This window comes from Pseudopodoces humilis, chromosome 3 (assembly GCF_049639895.1).
Source record: "Pseudopodoces humilis isolate 2021_Gansu_Grassland_sample_001 chromosome 3, ASM4963989v1, whole genome shotgun sequence".
Lineage (NCBI taxonomy): Eukaryota > Metazoa > Chordata > Aves > Passeriformes > Paridae > Pseudopodoces > Pseudopodoces humilis.
Genome location: NC_142202.1, coordinates 62573749 through 62599204, shown reverse-complemented (window position 1 = coordinate 62599204; position 25456 = coordinate 62573749). Strand labels below are relative to the sequence as shown.

At 38.4% G+C, this 25456-nt stretch overlaps 1 protein-coding gene across 2 annotated transcripts in view; it reads left to right on the top strand.

Annotated features, from left to right (window-relative positions):
• The window catches only part of NKAIN2 (sodium/potassium transporting ATPase interacting 2), a 523842-nt gene that overhangs the window by 445738 nt on the left and 52648 nt on the right, over nt 1–25456 (top strand). The window lies entirely within an intron of this gene.

The following is a 25456-nucleotide window of genomic DNA, read 5'->3' as shown; positions in this document are numbered from 1 at the left end:
CCTGAAAAAGTCACGCTTATATGAAAATCAAAACCCAAGATCTTATTTTTTTTTAGTACAAGAATCCACTGTTGCACTGCAGAAAATTTATAAGGGATGAAAACTGCTTGCTTGGGGGAAAAATGTATAATGGAGCTCACAGCTATCCAAAAAGTGGGCAGATTTTCCATCTATCTATTCTCCAGCATTTTTTTATCACTCAAACTTGACTCATAGAATTATAGCTTCATAGAATCATTTTGGTTGGAAAAGACCTCTAAGATCATCAAGCCCAAACCTTAACCCTGCCAAGTCCAACACTAAAACCTGTACTTAAGTGCCACATCTACACAACTTTTAAATACCTCCAGGGAAGGTGACTCCACCATTGCCCTGGGCAACCTCTTCAAGTGCTTGACAAATTTTCATAATATCCAACATTGTATCCCTGGTGCAAGCTTGATTTCCCTTGACCCAGACCAGGATGTCATTGGCCTTCTTGGCCACATGGGCACAGCTGGCTCATGTTCAGTTAGTGCTGACCAGCACCCCCAGGTCCTTTTCCAACAGGCAGCTTTCCAGCCACTCTGCCCCAGCCTGTGGCAAAGCTTAGGGCTGTTGTAACCCAAGTGCAGGACCTGGCACTTGGCCTTGTTGAACTTCATACAATTGGCTTTGGCCCATTGGTCCAGCCTGTCCAGATGCTCCTGCAGAGCCCTCCTACCCTCAAGCCTTCCAGATAACCAGGATATTTTTTTCTGCCTTTTTCTTTTTTTTTTTTTTTATGTAATGAATGATGAACAAGAAAATCAAGGTATATGTAGTTCAGTCTCATTTCTGTTCCTGATTCAACAAGGCTTTTTTGTGTGTCTCTGTTTAAATAGAGCTGAGGTTTTGGATAAGCTCATACTTTTCAAGTCAGAGTAATGGTTCAAAATAACAAGCCATTAGTAATCTGCTATCTATAGCTAACTACATCTGTGTTATATTCCCATTAATGTTACTCTGAATGTGATTATCACAGGTAAAGAGCTGCACAGCATAAATATGGGTCAATTTTCCAAACCTTGTGCTTGACTACTGTTTACATCACTTTCACATTTTCCATTGTGGCTGTTTTTTCTAATAGAAATGCTAGTGTAAATTCACTCCCATATTAAATGTGATTAAATGGGAAACAGAAGAGTTAACAGATAAAGCTCAGGGACATATAACACAAAGTGAGAGGATACTGTTTGTGTCAGGAAAATTAACCCACACATACTAGAGGTTTATTTCCGAAAAGGAGACAGAGAAGTCCTGTTACTTTATTCAAATAAAAGGAGAGATCATGGGCATTTCCCATGGGGTGTCTCAAATTGTTAGAGGACTCAGTCTCCTCTTTATCTTAATTTCCCAGCCACATTTCCCTTTCTCTTTCCCCATTGGTTGAGGTACTTGAGAGGTACAGACTTTCCAAATTGCCCAGTGCCTAAGGCCCACTTCTAATATATACCTCCCTCATGTTCTTTTCCTTGTGTCCTTCCTTAATGAAGCCTGTGCTCACATACTGTCCACTAGATCCTTCTCTCCCAGGAAAGTCTCATTTACAGAGCTCCCAAGTCTTGAGCAAATGGCCCATCCAATATGCTCTGCAAGGACCACAACTCTACCTGTCCTTATGTCTACAAATTACCAAAATGAACTGGTCTAGTGATGGCAGGACTCATATACCCATACACTTCAGACAATAAAGTGTCCTTGTGTGTTTAAAGGCTATTGATTCTTGTTGCATGCATTAGAGAAGCTATTTCATTTTCAGGCCTACTGGGTTATCAAGGATAGATATACTTAAATGACTGATCTCTGGAGAGAATTATTCCAGGTAAAGAATGAGGTCAGTGGTACTAATGGTGATTTGATTTGCAACTATTTGAGTTGCATTCTGTATAGCATTTGCAGAGGGGAGGCTGACTGCAAGTTCCTACCTCTAAACAATAAGAGGTATAGCTGCCATTTCAGCCTGGGGAGAGCAGTGCTTGGGAGGGACACAGTGCAGGTTATACACACTGTTAATCTTGGGATGTATTGTCAGGACTTAAGGTAGTCATTGGCTGTGTGTATAAATAACATTTGCATCCCAGCCTTTTGTCATACAGCTGAAGGAGTTATAAGCTGGCAGTTTCTCAAGCACCCACACATATCAATGTCTAGTTCTATCTACAGAGCCTATGTACAATTTTATTCATTTCCACAGTTCGTTGAACTCTTGTCTTATAAGAGAAGGTGAAAAGCTTTTCAGTTCATGTCCTGAGCTGCAGTTCAGGTCAGAGGGCTCTGTTTCCAGATATATCACAGTGTTTGTTCTTTTGAAAGTCTTTTCATCTTTCTGTGCCACTTTCCAAGTGCAGAAGAGAGAGAAGAGCATGCCTAAATTTTTCATGTTCATTTCATAAGACTCTGTACCATTTGCATAGATAAAGATCTCTTGAATCTTTCAAAAAGCCCCTGAATATGGGGGACACCCAGTACAGTAAGGTCTTTGTGTGGTACAAGGAAATTATAATGTTAATTGCATTTCATACAGAAATTGAGCTCAAATTCTCTGCATCTTTCTTTTGTCTTTGTTTTACTCTTTGATTATGCATGACCTGCCCTCACTCCAACAAGTCTGTTCTTGCAAAAGTCAACAAATTAAAACCCATTTATAGATCAAAACTCTAAAAATATGCAAATTAGAGATCAGCCTTGGAGATAAGTGTAACACAATTACATATCTATTTGCCAACACAGGATTAAAAGTATTTAGTATGCTTGTCTTTTACTTCTCGCACACTCAAAAATCTATTGATTTTAGTGGAGATAAGTGCATGAGTTATGGGAATAAGACTAATGTGAAGGCATCACCTTAGCCAGTTTGGGTTTTGGTTATATAGCCCTGGAAAAGATGAACAATGTAATATTATTCCAGTAAAACAAGTGAAGGAAAAGCATTTCTTATGTACTGCATCTGCATTATTGATGGTAATTTACATACCAAATAAATAAAACCATAAGTAAAATGTTACATGAAAGTATTGACCATTTTAAAAGTGATCCTGTCCACTGACTTTTATGTGCTGTATTTTAGTCTTAATTTCTTTTTGTTCCTTCCTGTATTTGTACTTGAGTATATGCTTCATGCACTCATTAAAATTATTATTTCATGCTTCAAAATTTGTAGTATGTAATTACCCATCCATAATATTTACAGTAAATGTATACTGTTTGGATTTCTGCAAAGTCTGCATCATGCACAATATCTTTCTAGCCCTGATGCTGTCAGATTGATTTAAAACATCATGAAGCATAACTGCGTTATTAAGATGCAACAGTACAGCCATGAAGTTAGGACACCAGCATCAAAATCTCTGCTCTGTTGCAGACTTACCATAAGCCCTTTGGCAAGGTGCTTAATTCATGCCAATTATTGTCTGTACTATACAAACAGTGGTTCTTAAATATTTCAGAAAGATGCTTCCAGGATAATTCCATTAAACATTGCAGGTAATCCAATATTATGGAAAGGTTGTCTGTGTATGTATTTAAGCACTTAGAATAGTAGAATAGCATCAACGTTCCCTGCTTCTTTTAAGGTTTTATAATTAGAACAGGATAGTCTTAAAATCTTTATTGATGGCATAGCACAGGTGGCATTAAATAGCTCTCATGCCCTGGTGTAGAGATAGAAGTACTCAGTAAAAGTGTACTTTTACAGGAATATATTTACTGAACTGTCTACCTGTGTTTTAGACCCCCATGTTCAAATATGTTACTCAGAGTCTTACACTTAAAGGCCCTCAACATTGCTGAGGAAATATGATCGGAAAAATAAGCAGTGGTTCCCATCCAAAAGAAATAACCATCCAAATTAACTAACCAAAAGAACAAACCAGCCAGCCCATAGGGAAAGAAAAGGAGGAAAAAGACAGGAAAAAAGAGAGGTAATATTAGTTTGAAGTTTCGTTGGACCTCCTGTTTGACCATTGTCAGCTTTCCTGTAGGAATGATAAAAAAAGACCTATGATTCAGAATGAGTAAACTTCTGTTAAATTTTTTCTGCTGGAAAATTATCCTAAAAAGCATCAAAAGACAGAAATGTGTGAAAGTTTGAGATTTAGGAAGTAACTGACAAGAACCTAATGTCTCATCAACAGTGCACTCCTCTCACAGGAGGGTACAAGCCAGGTGGGACAGGCCACAGAGAGTCTTGCAAGGGAATGAAGTATTTGAATTTCACTGGAAGAAACTAAGGAGAAGAAATGGAGGTTTTAAAACAAGAGGTGGAAAATAATCCCAGCAGTGGGAATTTTCAGGAGCAAGGAGAAGACATGGCACACAAGGAGAGGCAGGGTGCTCCTTAGAAGCTGAGATTCACAGAGTAAGAGATAAACATGTTATCAGCAGGATACCAAAGGTTAAACAAAGAGCTTGTAAAGCTCCTGCATTTAGAGAAGGAAGGGAAAACAAGCCTTCTGCAAGGGAAGTACATTTGATCTCTTTTTTTTTTTTTTTAACTTGTGGAATGAATGAGGCAGAAGATATATTAGTAGGACAGACTGCCTGATAGGAGGAGAGGCAAAATAGCAAAGGCAGGAAAGATGAGGGAAGTAGTCAGAGAAATGCACAAAAAAATAGAAGCTGCCTAACTAATAATATCATTAGGAATGAGACAACCAGCAAAAGACTCTTTCTTGGTGTTCCAAAATATTCATGAGTGGAATCAAACAACACAAAGGCTGGTCCTGGCTAGTCTAAGTTGAAATCCTAAAATTTAACAGGCAAGTCCCTTTGACAGAGCTGCAAATGAAAAATCTAAGAACTTGTACTGTAGTAATGGCCTTCACTATCACTTCACTATCCCATGGATAATACTCATCTTTTAGGAAAAATCACCTATTGAAGTAGCCCTTGGGTCCTGCTAATAAACCAGCATATTCCATTCCTGTGCTCAAAATACAGTGTGATATGTTGGGAAGAAAACAAAATGCAGAAAAGCTTTTGCAAAACAGCAAATGCAGAAGTGAACCTAATGCTGTGTTCTTAATTTTCAAGTCCTTTTTACCGAATATAAAGGTCTGCACTTGTACAGGAAGCACATCTTGCACATAAAAGCCTTTTCTTAGATTTGTCCTTGTTAATTTTGTTCCTGCACCTCCCTTCTGACAGCAGCCTCCACCCCTCTTACATGTTTATACTCGTACACATGCCTTGCACATTAGCTGTCTCTTCCTATGCTTTTAGAATGCTGAGAATATTTATATGTGAGAGAGGAGATGAGAGCTCATGTAATTAAGTTTGAACCTAATGAACCTAATGGGGAAAAATAACATTATTTAATTAAGGCAAAGTTCTTTTCTAGGGCAATACAATGGTTGAAAGAAAATTGATTAATGATATAGATTGGTACTTTAGAAAGTCTTCTTTTCACTGTAGGACTGGGGAAAATCAGCACAATGTGAAGAGGGTATGAATCGCTGTAAAGTGTTAATAACACTGTCTTGCCATTTTAGTAGACAGGCATCAGGTTCAGGAATCTTTGACATTGACTCAGAGCACAGCATATTGCTATTTCTCTGTTTGACAATAATGCTAAAGCATATGTCATTAATATTTTGAAGGATTGCTATAAGAGATTTTTTTATGTCTATATGTGTTATTTGTTATTGCTTCTATCAATTTTTTCCTGAATTTCTTCACTACTTCTTGGAGGAAACTGAATTTTACACATCAAAGCATAAATGTTTTTCATAGTGAGTAGGGAGATTTGACAGTAGAATTGTATTCATTCATTTCCCTAAAAGCTTCTCTTCCTAATGAGCTGTGTTTGTATAAAGCTAAGCTATATAATTGTCTGAAAACGAGTTTCCTCCAACTGAGAAGAGAGAAGTCAGCTTTAAACAGTCTTACCTAACCAAGGCAAACAGGATTGTCTCTGAAAGGTTTATTTTCCTGATGGAGGGAAAGACAACAGCACCAGCATGAGCTGAGACAGGAAGAAGCAGTTCAGCTTCTCATAGATGTTCTTGCACTAGCAAAGGCAAATACTGTACGTGATCTTTTTTTTGAGTGGGGTTGGAATTATGAAAGCAAAGAGCTGAACACTGTACTCATTACTTTGAGGCCTGAGGGAATTTTCCTGAGGATTTGTTTTGACCATCTCATATGTATCCCTTCACACAGGGGACTCTGATTCTGGCTGACCCTGTAGTGATGATAGAGCAATGAGATTATGGATTCCCAGGTTCAGTGCCTCATGGCTGTCCTGGGGCTATGTGATGTGGGTGGTGTTGTGCTGACTGGTGATGCTGACTTTCTGACTTGTTTCCTCCCACAGCTGGCCTTTAAATTATTCCTCAGTTCTGGTATTGGCATAGTCCTGTTTTTATTTCACTGCCATAGCATGAGAGCTGAATGTGAACATGTTCCAGCTACACATGGGTCAGATGACTTGGACTGGGGCCTATTTACCCAGTCTTGGTGAACCTCTCTCTTTGAAGAGATTCTGGATAAAAAAGCCTAGCCCATTTGATTTTCTCTCTATACAAAGGAATATACAAAGGTAGAAAAAGCTTATTACATCTTGTTTGAGATGTAATAGAACTGAGAAGAACAGCAATAATAATAAGTAGCACAAGCTACTGTAATCATAAGTATTCCTTTACAACATGTAGTTAAACAAAAAGCAATACCTCTTCATACTGAAAACTCATAGTCAAGTGCAGGTTCACAAACCCCATTCCTGAGCTGATTCTGAAGGTACAAAAAAAAAAAAAAAAAGATGGTTGCTCCTTGGAAATATTGAAGACCTCATCCACAATACAGCTATACCTCTGTGTCACCATGTATGGTATTTCTGCTGATATTACAATACTGCCTTGTTCTGCTTCATACAAAAGCAACATTTGCCATTTTGCTTCATATCCCAAAAAAAGCCCTTCTAGTTCTGGAAGTACAAGGACTCAGCTCATGAGTTAGGGTGATTTTTTCCTGAATATAATACAGAGAGTCATAAAACATATAACCAACTTCCTTTATTATGGAGATAAACATTTAAAAAAAAAACAAAACAAAAAAAAACCAGAAAATTATTGCTTCTCAAACTTGTGGTGAAGCTTGCATAATATACTTTAGGTAGTAGACTTCATCTTTCATTTTTGTGTGCTGTTAACACAGCTTTCTGAGCAGAAGATGAACTGAGCACATGAAAGTATAGTATTATGAAAACATAGAATGAACTGTTTTGCAGCTTTAGTCATGACTATTGTGGCCACAATACCATGGTTCTGAAAATCTGGTCTGTAAAATTCACCAAAGATAAACAATGTCAGCAGCTGTAACTGAACCTGTATTGTAGGCAAGGGATAAATTCCATTTTTTCATTCCAATGATACATTCATGATGTATCAATGATTCATGGATACATTCCAGTATTGTAGGAACAGTGATAAATTCCTGAAATTCTGTGATACAACTTGAATGCTTCTGAAGGAGCTAACTACCCCACTAAAACTAATAACTATGTCTAAGGCATATAAAAATCTAGGAAGTATTTAGATGTCCCTGATTTTAGTGTGTGTACAATAAAAACAATTATATGACATAATGAATTCTGCAAATTTTTTCCTCGTTTTCTAGTACAGAAAAATGTTTTTTGCCTTCCAGAAAAAAAAAATTTAAAGTACTTTGCATTCATGCATCTGTATACCCTAGAACCCTTGGAATAAGTGTCTGAGTCTGACCAAGGTAATGGGTTCAGGAAACTGCTTGCAATATTTTTGATAACTTAAATTTCTCTTGCAATCTCAGAATCAGAGCTGATTGGGAATTTTCTGAAGGAACCTTATTCTTTTGAAAAATGCATCAGCCCTGAAATGTTTTGTCTTAACATAAGAGTGTCATGATCTCCATTTAAAGTGCAGGCAAGTGATCTTTAACATAGTACTGGTTTTCTGGTAGATTTTAGCTGGCTGCTTGGGCTCTGGACCTTCACAGTACATTTATACTCGGACAGGGCTCATTCTAAAAACTGCAGCATGATTATTCATAATGTTTCACTTTTTCTACAGTCTCTGTCATACATTCAGCCCAAACCAGTGTCACTGTCCCAGACTCTGTTGGGCCATGTGTACAGCACAAACCAGGGAGAATCTCTGAGAGTCAGCTTGGATCTGCTCATCTTGTTCTGAGGCAGAAAAAGAGCTTATTTGTGTGAACATAAACTGTGCTATATCATTTGGCCTCTAGGTCAGAAGACAGTCTGTAGGTTATTTCAGTTGATACTATGTCTATATACCCTTCTGTACGTTCACAATGTCATGGCAATTGCACATTAGAGTGTGTTCCCTGGACTTTTAGCAATACCAACGATACCTACATCTCCAGCTACTGTTTGCGTCATGCTGTGGACTCTGACCTTGGAGTTCAGGAAGGAAACATGAATTGGACTCGTAGTATTGGGAGAGGAAAGTTTATCATATGTCTTAATTTTTTTAGTGCTTATTTAGCATACGAAACAATGCATTCAATAAAGATCTTCTGCAGACATGCCCTAAGGATTCTTGTCTCTCTGACTTCTGCAGTGCTGAAGTTCTAAGGAAAATGGAGTTTGAGACTGAAAATTAAGTCTTTTTGTTGTAAATTTCCTGAAGTTTCCACCTGAAGCCTAGATTTTAGATGACAGGTAATAGTCATTAGTGAAAAAGTCATTGTTCCATCCAACTGAAGAAAATTACTTTCCCTGGAAATCAGAGGTTATCTGTTCTTTGCTCCTATTCTCAGTAGACATCAGCCAATTCTCACCACTTCTTTAATAGATATTATCCTTCAGCACTGTTTGGGCAGGTAGAGAGCACATACATGCACCTCTGATGAATTTGGGGGGCTTTCAAGGTGTGCCACTGGGCAGCACCTTTCACCTAATCTGCAGCACTATTGAAATATCAGTTTTGCAATACTCAACTGCTTGAAACTGACTGGCATAAAGTGATTCATGTTTTCAAAACCATTGGAGCAGGTTTTTTCCCAACAGGCAGCATTCTTTTAACTCTACCTTTGAGCTTTGTCAGCCTATATTCTGGTCTGAGCACAGAAAAGGAAATAGCTATTTCTTAATATATACAATTTAATAATGAAATGTTGTGACTTTGCCTCCACTTTATTTTACTTCTGTATGTCCATATTTTCTGCAAACAGATAATTTGTGTGTGCACAATCACAACCAGAGGGAAAAAAAGGGCATTTACAAAGCCACAGGAGCATTTGTCTTCTGGTAACAATTGTTTCCATAGATGGGAATTCAACATTGCCATGACAGAATTTATTTTTCCTTATATGTTCACAATGATCAAATAGTGACATCTGGAATCTACCCCAGAGGTTCAGGTCAATAAAATATTAATATCTGCCATTTCTAGCAAGAAGGTTGTAACAAGAACATGGCAGAGACATCTCTGACATTTTTGCACTATTGTTTTGCACCTAATTAGTTAACTGCTTCCTCTTCCACATACTCTTTTCCTAAAGATTAGGAAAAAAAATCTGGGACCAGGATGCGCTTCCCTACCTTCCGTTTAGATAGTCCTGTTTTCTGGGAGTGCTCTGGGAATGGACTACTGACAAGGGGCTGGATCCTCAGCTTCTCCTCCTGTCTCCCACAGAAGAGTGACTCTGGGAGGAGCTGGACTGGCTGCACACATCTGATTCACAATTAAAACCAGGCACAGAAATCAACGCAATTCTGGGCAGCCTCACCTGAAGAGCTCACCATTTTTCCAAGAAATTATCAAGGCTTTCCTTAGTAATTCAATTCAGTGTATCCAGTCACAACGAGCAGAGAGCTGGAGGAAGAGAGGCACTGTCAAGCTTTGCTTTAGACAACTCCATTCTTCCCATTCCTCTCATTCAGTGAATAAGTATTAACAGTCACTTATGCGTAAGAAAAAATAATGAGGTTTAATGAATCTCCAAAGATCAGCTACTTCATAAAAGCAAATGCCACGCTTTTATCAGCAAAAGTCCTCCAAGTCCAATATCAGCAGCAGAGGGAATTTCTATTTTAAAGCAAATTGCACCCAGTTTCAGTAAATTATCATAGAATGATTACTCAACTTTTATCCAGTCAATGTTATGCCTCCCTAGTGAACTGGTTTATTGTCAGTATGTCTGTTTCAAAACATGTCTTCCCTGGAAAGCACTCCTTCATTCAGCTTCTGCTGCTGGAAGCAGGCAACAGCTTGAAGCTAGCAGCTGCTCTCAAACAAAACAGGTAGAGAGGCAGAAAGGCTGCTGAATCTATAACAATAAGCACATCATGGCATAATTACAGTAAATCTCCAGAATGGCCTGTGCACACAAAATGCCGTATGTTTTGGACAGAGGAAGTGTGCATTAGCAAAACCATAGTATAACGTTGGCATTTTCCACAGAAGTCCTGTTAGTTTGAAATTGATTTTTTTTTTATCTTGAAAATTATCATTGACAGAACAGAAAATAGTATTTGAATGGTCACCTAGTTAGCTTGAAGGGGACATAATTAATATCCTGATGGGCAACAGCAGGTGATAGAAACGTTTGGGGGGATTTTACAGTTGTAACTGAATAATCTAGTACTGGTGCATCCATTTAACCTTTCTTTGATATGCTCTTCTTTCACCACTGCATGTAATAGCAGTTCTGTTTTCTAAATGTCTTCATTTGACTTTGAACAGGTTAATAGGATTTATTGCTTCTGCAGCCTGCCTACACAAAACAGATTGTCAATATGGGCAATCCTTTGTGGTCTGCCAGGGAATAATAGACTGCTTTCTCCTTTCTCCTGCTTTTAGGAAGTGATTTAGTTTCCCGAAGATTTAGGTACAAAAAGCAGAAGTGGGGGGGCAGGTAGTTTTTCTGTGTGAGTCTGTCGTGAGCTGGCACTGCTAAATAGCCACTTGGCATTTGCTGTATCAGCTGGTGGTGCTTGCCTCGCTTTCAGATGGCGGACTCCTGATTCTCCATGAGAGATGCCTGCAGAAAATTTTCTGTGGCTAGGCAGCAGTGGCACAAAATATATAACCCAGATACATTTCAAAGATTGCAGCATATTGTAAAGATTGCAGAAAATTGTAATTTTCTGTTACAAACTTGTGCTGGTTTTGTAACCCATTACAAAACTGCATGAATTGATCTCATCTTCAAAAACGTTAATCTGCTAAATCATTGTTTTGTACTCTGTCTGAACCTACATTTTAGGTTTCAGTGTCTTTGTGTTTTGTAAAGATTGTTCTAAAATCACTGTGTATCATAAGAAAAGGATTTTTCCCCAGGCTGTTAGCTCTTTTTTGCCATGATTATTGCTTCCTGCTTCAACCATCAGAATGCAGCAAATTTTACAGAGATGTGAATTACATGAATGAAACAAATTGTCACTTTTAAAGTATCAGATCTTTCCAAATGTCTTCTGAGCATGAGTTATGAAGCTCTGACTGAATGGAAGAGGTTAGTTACATTAAAAATTATTATACTGATTATATCTGAGACATAGGTAAGCAATATATGCTGCATTTCCAGTCTCTTTTTCTTGTATTCTGGAAATAATACTGCTATGAGAGATTCACTATGAAGATCCTAAAAATAGTAATGGTAGTCATTTAATACTATGATTTTTAAATATGGGGATGAACCACATTGCTCCACAGTACATTGTATTTTCTATACTGAAATACTCCTTTTGTGTATCCATTTAGCTTCCTTAAACTTTCTGATTTATTTTAGTTAAAACAGTCAAAAAGGACCTGAGAAAGAAAAAGGAATGAGGGTTTGGTTTTGGTTTGGTTTTTATTTTTTTTTGTTTGTTTCCTGGTGGTGTAATTGTATGTAACCCAAACAAAAAAACCAAACCAACAAACAAAAAAATAAAAAAACAAAGAAAAAAAACACCCCTAAAAGCACAAACAAAAACATCTAACAGGTTTGTTTCCAGTCATATGAAGGTATTATCAATTTGTGCACTTACTGGGAATTGCCTTGTATGGTGAAATCCATGGCTAACAAGAATTCATGAACTTCCAGAAGAACAAAATTACTCCCACTTATTTTCAGACAAGGGATTTCTAGACAAGGGCAGCCACAGATGTCAGCTGTCTTCAGTGGACTGATCTAGCATCGTGCAAGCCAGCAAGGTTTGATTTGGGGAGTTTGAGCTCAGAACAGGTATGAACTTGGAGGGGAATTTTGCAAAGGTGTCTTCCTCAGCTCCTAGGTCCTTAGGAGCAACAGGCTCCATTTGATCCATAGCTCCTTAGAGAGCTCAACTCAGAGCACAGAGCTTTGAACAAGTCTCAGGGGGAATTTTGAAGACAGTGTGAAAAGCATTAAGGCCATTAGCTGCCCCATAGAGGGATTTGGTGGCATTTTGGAGTCAGAATATGCAGCTGCATAGACCATTCAGGAGGTTTATAATTCTTCCTCTAACTTAAGTATTTAAACAAAACTTCACTGAAATTAAGAAGTGACGTTCTTCTGAAAGATTGTTAAAATTTTTTTTTCTCTCCCAGACTGACAACTGGAAAAGAACAAGCAATTTTTAACTGCTGAGAGATTACAGATTAACTCCTGGTTTATGCACATAAAAACAAAATTGTGTTTACCCTCACTTCTGGAAAGCTAGCTCTTTTTAAAATTTTATTTTTAATAATTTAAGGGGGTGTACAAGAACCTGCCATTCTTTTCCAATATTGACGATTACCATCAAAACCCATTCTTCTGATGATCTTCAAAATGGCTTCTAAGAGTCTCTTTGACTATAGATGAAAAATAATTTTATATGAATCCTAGGATCTAGTATTTTTCTACACAAAACGTTTAACAAATCAGAGACTCACATGGTGAGTAATATTCAGCTTTTTCAAAAGAATGTCTGAGAGACTTAAGTTTCACATAAAAAACACCTATTAGCTGGAAATGGTGAACATCCAAATTGTTAAACTATCCAACATTCCTCCCTATAGCTTGCCTACTGAAATTTGAAAATATACCCTTAGTTCAGTTAGCATTTTCTTATCCTAAATTAAAAGTTACTGCTTGTGTTGTTTTTGTTTGATTATTGATGCTGCTGTTGTTGTAATTTGGTTTTATCATGTAAAATTCTTGTCACTCAGTTTGATCACTTAGGCCATCAAACGTCATTCAGGGTGAAATCAAAAACTAAGTATATTATCATGTCAGATTGTTTTTGCAGAACTGCCATCATATTCCACAAATTTATGTTTGTTTACCAAAGCTACATTAGTATTCCAGATATGTGACATGGCATCTATTGAGCATTACTGAGTTTTACATGAGTTGTTAGAATTCAGTCCATTTGTTTGATTTTTTTTTTCCCTTCATTTAACATAAATGGCACTTGTCAAAATTGCAACCTGCTAACTGAAATTTGGGCATCATTCAGCCAACCTCCACACACAAAGGTACTTTGGCTTTACTTCATGCAATCTGGGACCTTTGTTTGCTCTCCTTCTTGACAAATGGCCACACTAAAGCTGCAGAGACAGACAGACTGACGTGGGAGAGCATACAGCAATTTGGAGCACTCATGGCTTGGATTTTTTAGTGCCATCTCAATAATAATACACCTGTGACTAAAGCAGGTGATTGGAAGTGGAGCGGATGCATACAGACAGATGGATTAAGACAGCAGTAATTGTGCTTTCACTTGATTATAATATTAACAGGCTCCAGGTGATTTCTATTTTTCACAGCGTCACTCATCTCAACAAATCCCAGCAGGCTTGGAAGCAGGGTAGAGATGCATCCTGCTTTTCACACGAACCTGTTTCCAGAGTGAGCACTTAAGAGAGTTCTTCTGTCAAAATGCAATTAGCTTCTGCAGTCTAGGGTGCTACTTAAAATATCCAGGCTCATGTGTTTCATCATAAAATTGACCTTTTTAATTTTTTATGCCTGAGATTCCCCACTAAAAGAGTAAGCATTAAAAAATACAACCCTAGAGAAAATACTGAAGGCACATGTAGAATTTATTAAAGGATGTCTGGCCCTGAAGTGCTGCAGATAGGAACTCCATCTGAATATAATATGAAGTATGCATTATTGTGTGCTTAATTTTTAAGTAATTGGTGTCATTATGTAGCATAATGATACCAATTACATAAAAAGCATAGGAAAGCAATATGTGCTACATTTACAGGCTCACATTTTTCCTGTAATAATTGCTTTTCCATACAAATAGTGTCTGCTTGCTGATACCTTTGAATAACTATGCACAAATTATCCCAATGTTTCGGAGTTTGTTCTGCTTTTTCAGTAGCAGTGTCTCTCTTGGTAATTCACTTTTCGACAAAATTTTGCACCATTTTCACATAATGGAGATTTTCAATTTACATTGACATTCAGGATAGGCAAAGAAATACCTCTTTTGCTCTGGCAACTTGAGTAAAACTATTGCCAGCAACAGTAACATCTCCCCTCCACCTCTGGGATCTATCAAGTAGGAGAGTTTCAATAGTGCAAGAGTAGTCAAGATTTAAAGTGCAAATAGATGTTAAGCTTTAGGAATATCCAGCAGAAGCTGGCATAGTTCTAGAACAGTACTTCAGTATTTTGCTCTAAAATTTAGTAGCAAGTTTCACTCACATCTCTACTGTTTAGACAGAAAGAGAACATGACAGCACCTTTAGCCCTGCTTGGAAGTAGCAGGAGATGAGGATTCTTGAAGCTGACATCTATTCCTACTTAGGAACTAGTATGCAAGACCCCTACAAAAATGATCCTCTGTTGTAGCAAGGTAGAGACAGCGCAGAGAAAAGGAAATGTAGGAAGCAAGAATATGCATTTATGCAAATACATAGACAGCCCTGTGTGTGTGTGTGTGTGTGTGTGTGTGTGTATGAAATGAACGAAACAGAACTCATTGCCGTCCATACAGAGGAGATCTTTAGCCAATGTGCTGTAGAACGTTAGTACAACATGCAAGAAATTGGCAAGACTTATGCCTTGTGTCACATTTGTCTGCATTCAGCTTCAGACCCAGTCTCTTCTGTCTGGATAAGAAGTCTTAGAAAATCAGCAAAGACATTGCTCTATAGACATCAGAATAATTCAGGGGTCCATCAGCCTCAAAACCCAATCTCTGACAGTGCCAATGAACAATGTGTCAGAATAAGCTGGAAGTGAGCTCCATTCCCGAATGAATTCATTGGGTCAGTTCTGTACTCTGGTCTGAATGATGACACATGAGAAATCATTTTTGCTAGAAGATGGGCCGTCCTTTAAGAAAGGATCAAATTATTTCATTTTCCAGGAGAAAGGAAGCAAAACAAAAATAAGCAAAACAACTAAAAGCCACAAGAAAATCCACCCATCCTATCCCCTTTAATCACTTGAAAGTCCTCTTCTCACCTCTAAAACTTCCATGCACACTAGGCTACTTCTCCTTTTCCCTTTGCTCACTGGGGATGCTCTAGCTCATTAAATTGTATGTCATCTTTCTATCATTTCCCAAGGGTTCAGTTTTGCACTTCCAAAACTTTATTTCTTCAGCCTTTTTCTTGTCTTCTTTGTTCTTTATGCAAAATGGGGCAATTTTTCTTTTACTTTTCACTATCTTTGCTGAATCACCCTAAAACCTTATGTTTTATCTTAAAGCTTTTGAAAAATTCAAATTTCTGTAAAGGATTCTGACTACAACCACCTTAATCTTTTTCCTTGTCATACAACATCCATTTGTTTTCCAACCATTCCACTCCATTTAGAAAATACTCTCTGCTCCAAAATCCACTTTGAAACTCTCTGCTGTCTCATTCTCATGGCAAATATTTCTTCTCAGCTTTTGCTCCATGCAGTCTTAAGTGTGCATGTTTGTCTTGTGATTTAGATGCTAAGTCCATTGGGGTGCATGATGTCAGTTTGTTTATGTTTATAATACTCAGTGTAGTATTATTGCTCTCTGTAAAGCAGTAGTGAAGGCACATTAAGACAGATAAGTCAATTTGAAGGAAAGCTTCCAACGATTAATGAACTTGTTGAATCATTCAGGACACCTGCTAATCATTTTTGAGGCACTGACAAATGCAACAGCTGTTTATATACCAGCTGTAGTCTGCTTAGTGCTCAGGCAGTTTTACTATCATTAAAATAGCAAGAGTTTTCTGAAAGTTACTTTTTCATTGTTTCCTTCCCTTCACAATACCTGCTGGAATAAGATATACAGTATACTGGATTTTGCTTGTTAATGAGTTATTTAGGTTTAAGCTCCCACAAGCTGCACTGTGAGGAGAAGAGGCACTGGCAGACACAGAGGGCTGAAGCAGTCAACAGAAGAAAGCACTGTACTTAGAAAACTAATTTTCCTCTAAGTATGGTAGATTGCAGCTCTCTGAAGCAGAGTCCTTGCTTTCAAAAAACCAATTTCTGGCAGATTGCAGAGGTTATTCCCCTTTGGTTTTCCAGCATCAGACAGGAGATGGGAATGGTGGACCCTCTCTCAGGGGGCTGGCAGCTTCACAGAAAAAACCAGATGGGACCTGACAGGCTATTTCCAAGAGATGGAGTCTCTGAAGCAGGAAGCAGGAATGTCTGAAGGACTGTGGAGAAAGCTGCTTTTAAAGTGGGTGAATCAAGGACTCTTTTGACAGGGAGCAGCATCCGTGCATAGGCTACCAACTGTCCTCTTTGTTATGTGACAGTCTTACCAGTCAAAGGCTGTACTGTGAACTGCGAATTATTTGGTTAGGGTAATGTTTGACCTGCACAACACCAGCTGTCTCTACATGATTTTGACAAGAAACATTTGTTTTGCCTTGTCAGTGGGTGCGGCTCCCTCACTCTCCAGCCCCACCTCACCGATTATATCATAACCTCCTCCTTCTGAGCTGACATTTAATTTCCACCCACAAGGGACTTGAAGTATCCCACTTTTTCTTATTTCCTACAAATACTTTACACTAAAAATAAATTAATTTCTGGAAATACTTTAAACAGTTGGAGATTTACTTGTGAGAACCTTTGAAATTCAAATCTCTCATCTTGAAAATGTAATTGAGTGTTTGCAGAAGATGCACATTGCATCTGTCAGAAAAAGGCTGTCCCTGAGGAGCAAGATCTGTGCTTTGCAGGCATGCAAGCAGGTACTTCTCTTCACCAGCTGCAGAAAGGTGTGCCAGCTTTTTAGTAACTGATGAGAATAAGCTCATCAGTTAAAAATAAAAAAACAAGAAGGCTGATGCAAAGGGCTGATATGCAGGTCTGAACAATGCTGAACAATGGTGTTAAGCTTTTAGTTATTGGAGAAAGGTAGGAAGAAGGATACTCCAGAGGGCCACTCAGTTCTTGGATACTTCTTCTACTTAAAACAGAAACGTACTGAAAATGCAGATATAGGTTTGGGCCCAGGCTCATGTGCAAGACAATGTGTTTGGGGTCTTCCTTAGTGCAGGAAAGGACCTGTAGAGATTGAGGTCTTGTTTACAAGGGAGGCGTGAAAATCCACATTGGAACAGGTGGTCATTTCAAACAATTGTCTCGAAGTAGGTACTTTCCATCCTTGAAAAAGGGAGATGGAATTAAAACCTCACCAACACAGGTGGTTCTAAACATGGCCTTCCACAAGAAGTGGAAGATATAGCAGAGGCCATGAGGTGATTCTTCATCTTTAAGTGTCCTCCTGTCTTCATGTTCCTGGGCTATGGCAGGGTCTGATGTTACCCCATGGAAGCACAGCTGATGCCTCTGAGAGCTGCTCTATGGGCGTAGCACTTGCAGCTTTGTGACCCATCCTCTCTTGAGGAAAGCGACTTTGTCATTGTGCCTTGCTGAGCTATTCCTGACACAACCAAAAGTCATAACTAGGGTCAGACAGCTTTATGTCTTGTCAGACAACATTATATCTTGTACAGATTTTCAATATATTCTTAAGCAGCTTTCTGTCTTCCAGGAAAGGCACTTCACCCTAATATAGTTATAGAGTCATTGCTTGTTGCAATATTAGGAGCAGATTTCTAATATCTCCTGTCATCATTAACATGTATTTAAATGGATTTCAAATATGTAGGAAATTAAACCCAGTGTAATGTAAACATTATGTCAAGTTGGATTTTTGATGCAAAACAACGTATTTATAGCTGTGTGCACATTCACGCAAGGGTATGCATTTGTTCATTGAGTTTTAATTAATAGAATCCTTGCCAATTCCTCTTTAGACCTTTATTATCCCTTTCTTTTAATGCACTTCATTCATCACTTTTAAAAATTAGACCAATTTAGTTGCATAATTTGAATCCATAATTGAATCTGCTAGCAATTCTCAGACTTTACAAGTTAATCAAACGGCATAGTTTTAAATACATTTTCAGTGCATGGGAAAAACTATGTCAGCGACCAACCCATTTAAAATGGGAAACTCATTCTAAGCCAGGCTCTATGCTGATTAAACTGCTTCTCCAGACTAAATTTTTCCAATCCCTGATAAAAATTAATAACATACGACTATGTGGAAGGATGAATAAAGTATAATTCTAGTTAAGAATGGGAAATGACAAATAAATGAAAAATCCTATCTGAGGTGGAAAAGAGATGTGTAATTGAACAGCACAAAACCATATGTCAAATGCCTTCACAGAAAGAGGCAGGAAAGGAAAATCCCAGCAGTATCTCAGTGAAAACGCCAGCACAACTGCTTCTCCTTACTAGAGTGCTGTGGACTCACCAGGGACATCTTACCTGGTCTAGCATTTGACAAGTCTCTTTTTATGTGTGCTGTCACCCAAACAATATTTTTTATTCCCCCATTCTGTCTCTCTCTTGGGCTAAAAAAGCTATGCATAAGCTACTAGAAAGGAACCCAAGTAAATTAGGCGAGACTGACATCTATCAGAACAGTGACTAACTGTATCAGAAGGTTGCTTTGTTTTAAGCTCTGATATGTTTGAATTGTACCTTCCATTAGACTTGCATGGATTTGTGTCAGAATTTTTTTGAAAAGTATGGCAGGCAAATAATGTTTCATCCATATAGGTGAAAAATTTCCAAGGGGGGAGTGGGGTATGAAATAGGGGAAAAGAATATGTGGATTTTCTTGGAATAAGGATATGAAATTTCATTGAATGACATTATGAATGTCCATGGCATTACCTTATTTTCCTGCCCCCATCTGTATAACTTTACCAGCAAAACCAATAGATGTTCATGTTGTTAGATTAAAAACAAATCTGAAATCTAGCAGTGAAAATTACTTCAGCTATAGCAGCAGAAAACTAGTTTTGTCAATATGTTCTACATCTCTTTTAGAAACCTTTGCTTGTGTGCCTGTATTGATTCTCAGTACAGATATATGCTTCCATTTTAATATTATGCCTCTGCTTTTTCCTTACTTTGTTGGCTTGTGGGCAAAAATGTTGAGTAAATGCTTCAGTGCAAGCAACATAATCCTTTGCCTTTCCACTCAACAAAAGAAACATTATTTTTAGAGCATAAAATAAAGAAATGTTAGCAGCACTAGAATGTCTTGCAAATTCCATGTTGTGGCTTCATTGATATAATTACTATTAACTCTCTGGATTCCTTTCTTAGCAGCTTTTCTGGATGGCCAATAAGACCTGTAGGCAGCAGGGTGTTGCTTGAGACAATATGTAGTGAGCCCTAGATGTCAGGAAAAAAGAACTAGAAAATGAAAGGTCAAGTACTGGCAGTGAAATGAGCAAAATTTCTTTCTACTGCTCTTAGTTCTCTTTCTTTGTTTTATCCCTTTGTTTTTAGCATCACCCAAATCCTGTCACTTCCTCTTCACTTTCCTCCCGTTGCCAATTTAACATAAAAAAACAGCTGCCTAGCACGTGCGGTCAAATTTCCACCCCATTTATGTGAGAAAATATTCAACCTTTCATCCACTTCAGAGCTGTAAGATTACCTCCCAGGGCATGAACTTCTCTCAGGTGTCCAATATGCATTCGATTCTGGAGTGCATCACCTGTATCATATTGATAAACAATCCCTGGTCAAGGCTGTCTCCTCAAGGCTTGTGGTTGTGTTTGTGGGCTTCCTCACCTGACTCAGAACTGTCATGAACTCAGGAATTCTGATGCTGCTTCTTCTGCAGAAAAGGAAATTATTACAGCATCATTGCACAGTGATGCTATACATTTAATTTTAACACTTCTTTTCATTGGTAAAAGCCTAGAATAGTTCCAAATCATTGAACTGTTAATTTAATGGTTTATGTATATTTTTATCCTAAATAGAATATATAATATTAGATATAATGAAGGGTCTGAGAGCATTTGGTTGCTCTAAAAAAAGACCGTTTCTTTCTTAGACTTTCAATTAATATTTGGCCAAAAGCCAAAGAAAAATAACCAAATATCTAAAATACACTTCTCAGATTGATTTTTCTTTTTCTGATAGATTTATACATTTACAAGTAAGTTCTACTGGACTCTAACTCCCCAAAAACTGGGCTTATTTCCAGATTTAAGCTTGAAGATTTATTGCATTTCCACCCTCTATTCTGCTTCCCAGGCACTATCTGCTTTTGGCAATTAATACAAACGTTATGGGGTTTGATTTGCTTCACTGCAGCATGTGAACTCAATTTCTCTTCATTTGTAGCTTTGAAATAGCATAAGCCTTTTTGTGACAGTCTTTCACATTGCACTGGTAGTGCTTACTGAGCTGTGGGTGCACACCATCAGAGTCAGCTGTACAGAATGCATCCCTTTTGTTTTGGCTTAGATACACTCACTTCATGCCGTGTCAAGGCAGGAATTTAGACAGACAAGTGCTACAGCTGGGTTGGAAATGGGCTTATCAGCCATCTGACTAATGACACACATAGCTTTACATGGGCTATAAGGGCAGTGGAGGGAGCCCCACAGCTAAGAAGATTACATGACTGCACCAGAGACTAAAGTTTCATTTATTTTTATTATGCAGAATAATCACGCTTATCTCAACTTGTTCCCATATTCAATTTTCCACACAGCCTCACAAACAGAGCAGTGTATTAGTACACACCAATGTGTCCAAACAAACCAAACTTTATAATGACCATCTCCAACCAAATTTCCATCGATGTTCACCTCCACTGAAAATCCTCTGGGAAATACCTGGTATCTTTAACTGTGGCGGAGCAGATACCAATATCAAATTTTACCTGCTATCAGTAAACCTTGTAGAGACACATTTCAAACTTTCTTCCATATGAGAATATCTGCTCAGGAAGAAAAATGTTCATTGGACACAGAAAAATGACTGATCAAATGCATTTGAGAGTAAAGTCATCCTAGATACACAAATATCTGTGTAACTCTTTTGTGGTCCAGAACCAGCCTCTTCCCAGCTGTAACTGAGAGCAGACTGGAGAGCCTGGTCACCAATGTAGCTGCAGCAGCAATGAAGCACAGGGTCAGCTGGCTGTCCCACAACCAAAGGATGAATCCTCCTGGATGGGCCAATAGGGTTTGGCAGCCATTCTACCCTGCTCCAGCAGTCCCAATGCAATGCACCAGATATGAAAAAAATGAATATTTCACCCATTGTCCTTAAAATCATTTTTTCATTCCTCTCTGGACACTTTTTTTTGGGGTGGGGCTGGCGGGTGGGCAGGCACTGATCTCTATGTGACCAGTAACAGGACTGGAGGGAGTAACCTGAGGTTGTCAGGGGTGCTCCAGGTTGGATACTGGGGAAAGGTTCTTCACCCAGAGGGTGGCTGGGCACCAGAACAGGCTGTCCAGGGAAGTGGTCTGTCCTAGTTTAGGGTGAATTTGGGAGAAAATTCCAAATGGGGTTCCCCCAGGAAAACAAAATTCAAATGACCTCTCCCTCCAACTGATCCGGGAAAAAAAAATTTCCTTGGAGAGAAGTGGAAAAAGCTATTTATTTAACAGAAGTTGAATAATATTAAACAATAAAACCTCTCACTGTTCGACGGGATGGCAAATCCCAGAAGAAAAGTCCTTTTCATGTGGTGTAGCTCGGCTCGCTCAGGTTCTTATCAGTCCCTCCAGCGCTGGAAAGTGCTGAGGTGCAGACCCTGGTGGGCCACAGGCGTGAGCTCCCAGGGTTTGGCTGGGTAGTTTTCAGTCCAGAGCAGGTTTGAACAGATCCAGGAGAAAAGGGAAAATAAAGGTCCAGGGAGCTCCTCTGCCTCAGCTAGCTAAAACTAACTAAAAGCCCGAGAGAAGCTCTGTCCCGCTGTCTGTCCGTGCTGCAGACACCACAGTCCAGGAGCGGGATGTGTGGGAGTGATGTTTTCCTTTAACACAAACTGCAGCTTCTTCTTCCCCCTCTTCGCCCTCAGAGCCAGTTTAAAGGTGCAGAACTTAATATAGAACATAAACCAGGCAACTGGGGATACCAGTATCATAGAGTCACCCCAGGACATGGTCACAGCACCAAGCCTGGCAGAGTTCAAGTGTTTGTACAATACTTTCAGGCACATGGTGTCACTCTTGCGGATGGTCCTATGCAAGGCCAGGAGCTGGACTCGATGATCCTCGGGGATCCCTTCTAACTCAGCTTATTTTGTGATCCTGTGATCCTCTGACTCCTGTTGTATTGCAGCATCCATTGAGAATTTGGAAGATGACAATGATTTTTTCTTCTAATCAGAGTATTTCTTACTTGTATTGAACCTCAAAAGACTTTTTAACAGGGTGAACAAAAAACAACCAATGTTGCTTAAGTTAGCTTAATGTACCTGCATCTCTTTTTATTCTCCTTTATAATAATAGAGTGGTCATCAGTCCACTGTTAAGGGAACTGTAAGAAGGAAATTAAGAAATTTAAGGAAAAAGTACATCTACCTCACACAACAGAAATACCCAGAAAATACCCTGAGCAGCCTGGTTTATGGTCTAGAAACACTCTGAATTATTCTTCCTGTGAGACAACCATTTTTTTAGCCCCATTACAATGCACTTTAAATTGCACAGTTGTCAAACTCAAAGTATTACATGCTTGATATGTGCAGCTAAGAGTTTATTGAGACCAATTAAAGATTTAACATTCTTATCAAAACACAGCAACTATTACTATTCAAATTACAATGATACTAATAGTCTAGTTTATCCAATTATTAGAGGAAGGTCTGAATAACCATGCAGTTAAAATTGTTATGCAAAAACTTTCAAGTATGTAGCCCTTTCTCTAGTGTTATATTCATTCTTTCAGTCCTCTTCTAGGCTTAAGGCTGTGATGACAGTTTTACTTGTATGGTATCACAGTCTGAAAGACGGGTGACTGAAATGCAGCATGCCTTCTCCTAGGCTATCCTGTTGTTGAAAAGACAGGCTTTATAATTAAATACCTTAGAAATACTGAAAGATGATAGAAAGAATTATGTTTATTCCCAATGTAGTCTTTTTTTTCAGAGATACCCATTTCTCACAGCCTTTTTCACAGCTTGCTAGAGGGGAAAAAGATTTCCTCTTATCCTGTTTTCCTCTGAAGAATGAAAAGGTAGAAAAGGCAAGAATGAAGAAAGTTGAGGAAAAAAGCTCATGACTAAAGTATGTTATTTATGTGAAAATATATATAAAGAAAATTAGACATTCTTTAAACAAAGATGTTTACACTCCCATTCATCTCTACCATTAACAAATATAGGTCTGGTACTAGGAAAGACATCTGAAAATGTAAACTGTATCAAAACACAGTAATCAAATGCCATAGAGAGTTATGTAAGATGTAAGTTGTTCACATATCTAACCTCTCCTTAGGCTGTTTGCACTAAAACATCTGCATTATGGGCTTCTTCTCAGTACTGTACTCTGGCTGTCCCCACTGACACCACCTGAGGGCTAATGGGTGCACATCTTCAGGTCATGGTGAAGATTTCTGCACTCACCTCAGCAAGTGTTGCTGCTTACAATTCTTGTCCCCACACTGCAGGACTGGGACCTCCTTTTGGATGTACCACCACACACCTAGTTAGAAAATATGCCAGCTGGTTTCCTTGTTGTGTAAGTAAACATCTGCACAATCAAAGGCTGTAAACATCTCTGCAAGTGTGGGGATGGGGTGTAGAGCCAGAAATATGTTCTTGTCCATGGAGGAGCCAGAACTGAAGCTTGAGTTACAAGATACATTCTAGTCTCCATTCAAACAAACAAACAAACAAAATAACCAGGTTTATGTTCCTTGACTTGTTCAGACAACACCTAAATGCATTTTCTATAGAAGCAATGTAAATGTGCACTTTTCAGGACTGCAAGATAGATCTCAGCTTGTGTCTAAACTTGTTGGGTAAGACTTACTTAGAAGAAACTCAGACTCTCATCTCTGTCGATATTTCAGAATACTCAGGCTGCTAGAAAAATGAATCTCAATGTCCAAAGAAGTGTGAGCAGGAGCCCTGCTGTGAAAATTTTGTTATTGTAGATTGGAACAGACATTTATAACAGCAGTAAAGCAATTGTGGGAGCTTAATAGCATGATGCATTCTCAATTACTGCTGTGTACCCATGTCATCCGAGATAGCCTCCACTATCAGCTGGTATCATCCAATATAGGTTAGCAGTCAAGAGACAATGATGTGTCATCTTGTCATGGATAAAAATAATTCTGTAAAACTTGGAGAATCACACAGTTTGTCAAGTATACTTAATTGAGTTAAAACAGCTCAGTCACTGATCAAATCCTTATGGTATCACAGTGACATAATAGGCTACAACACATGACAGTATGAATTATGGAGAGTCTTAAATGATAGGTAAATAATTGGAATTACAAGAATAGTAGTGCATCAGGGGCTGCTGGGACTGCTATGATAAGCCCTACATGCAATACTCCGATAGGATCACATCTACTTCCATTCTTGATATTCACAGTTCCTTTTATGCACTGATGAGGTATACATAGAATTACAGTTCCAAATGAGACAATTTTCTTTGTTCTTTTAAAATCTGGATGCACACTGCTGTGATGCCAATTTTCACTTACCACAGGTAATTTATTGTGTCTTATTTCTGTGTTTCTTTTTTAATGAGACATATACCACACAGTGGTAAGCTGTGTATTGGCATTGTTTTCCAGATTTTATTCAGGTTTTGAAAAAAACTCTAGTCTGATTTGCTCTGACTTGTTTTTGTATTGCCACTGTTTACTAATTCTCCATAGAGCTGACTAGAATATTATAACTTGTCACATCCTGTACACAGGAGGTTCTTCCTGGGTTGCATCTACTCTGAAAGGCACTTGCAAGACCAGACCAGAAAGCAAGTACCATCCGTGTGAGTTGATGCTTTTCTGTAAGTTAGGAAGGAAAAAGGAAAAGAGTCTGAAAAATTATACTGAAATACATGTGAGTGGATTGCAAAGGATTCCAGGCACACATCTGGTGGGAGCAAACAGCTCCTAAACTAATTTTATTATTGGCTTATGCAATTTGTGTTAAGCTACTATTAATTTATTTCAAGTCAAAGTCATTCATTTTTTGACAGCCCATGCATGGAGACATATTACCTGC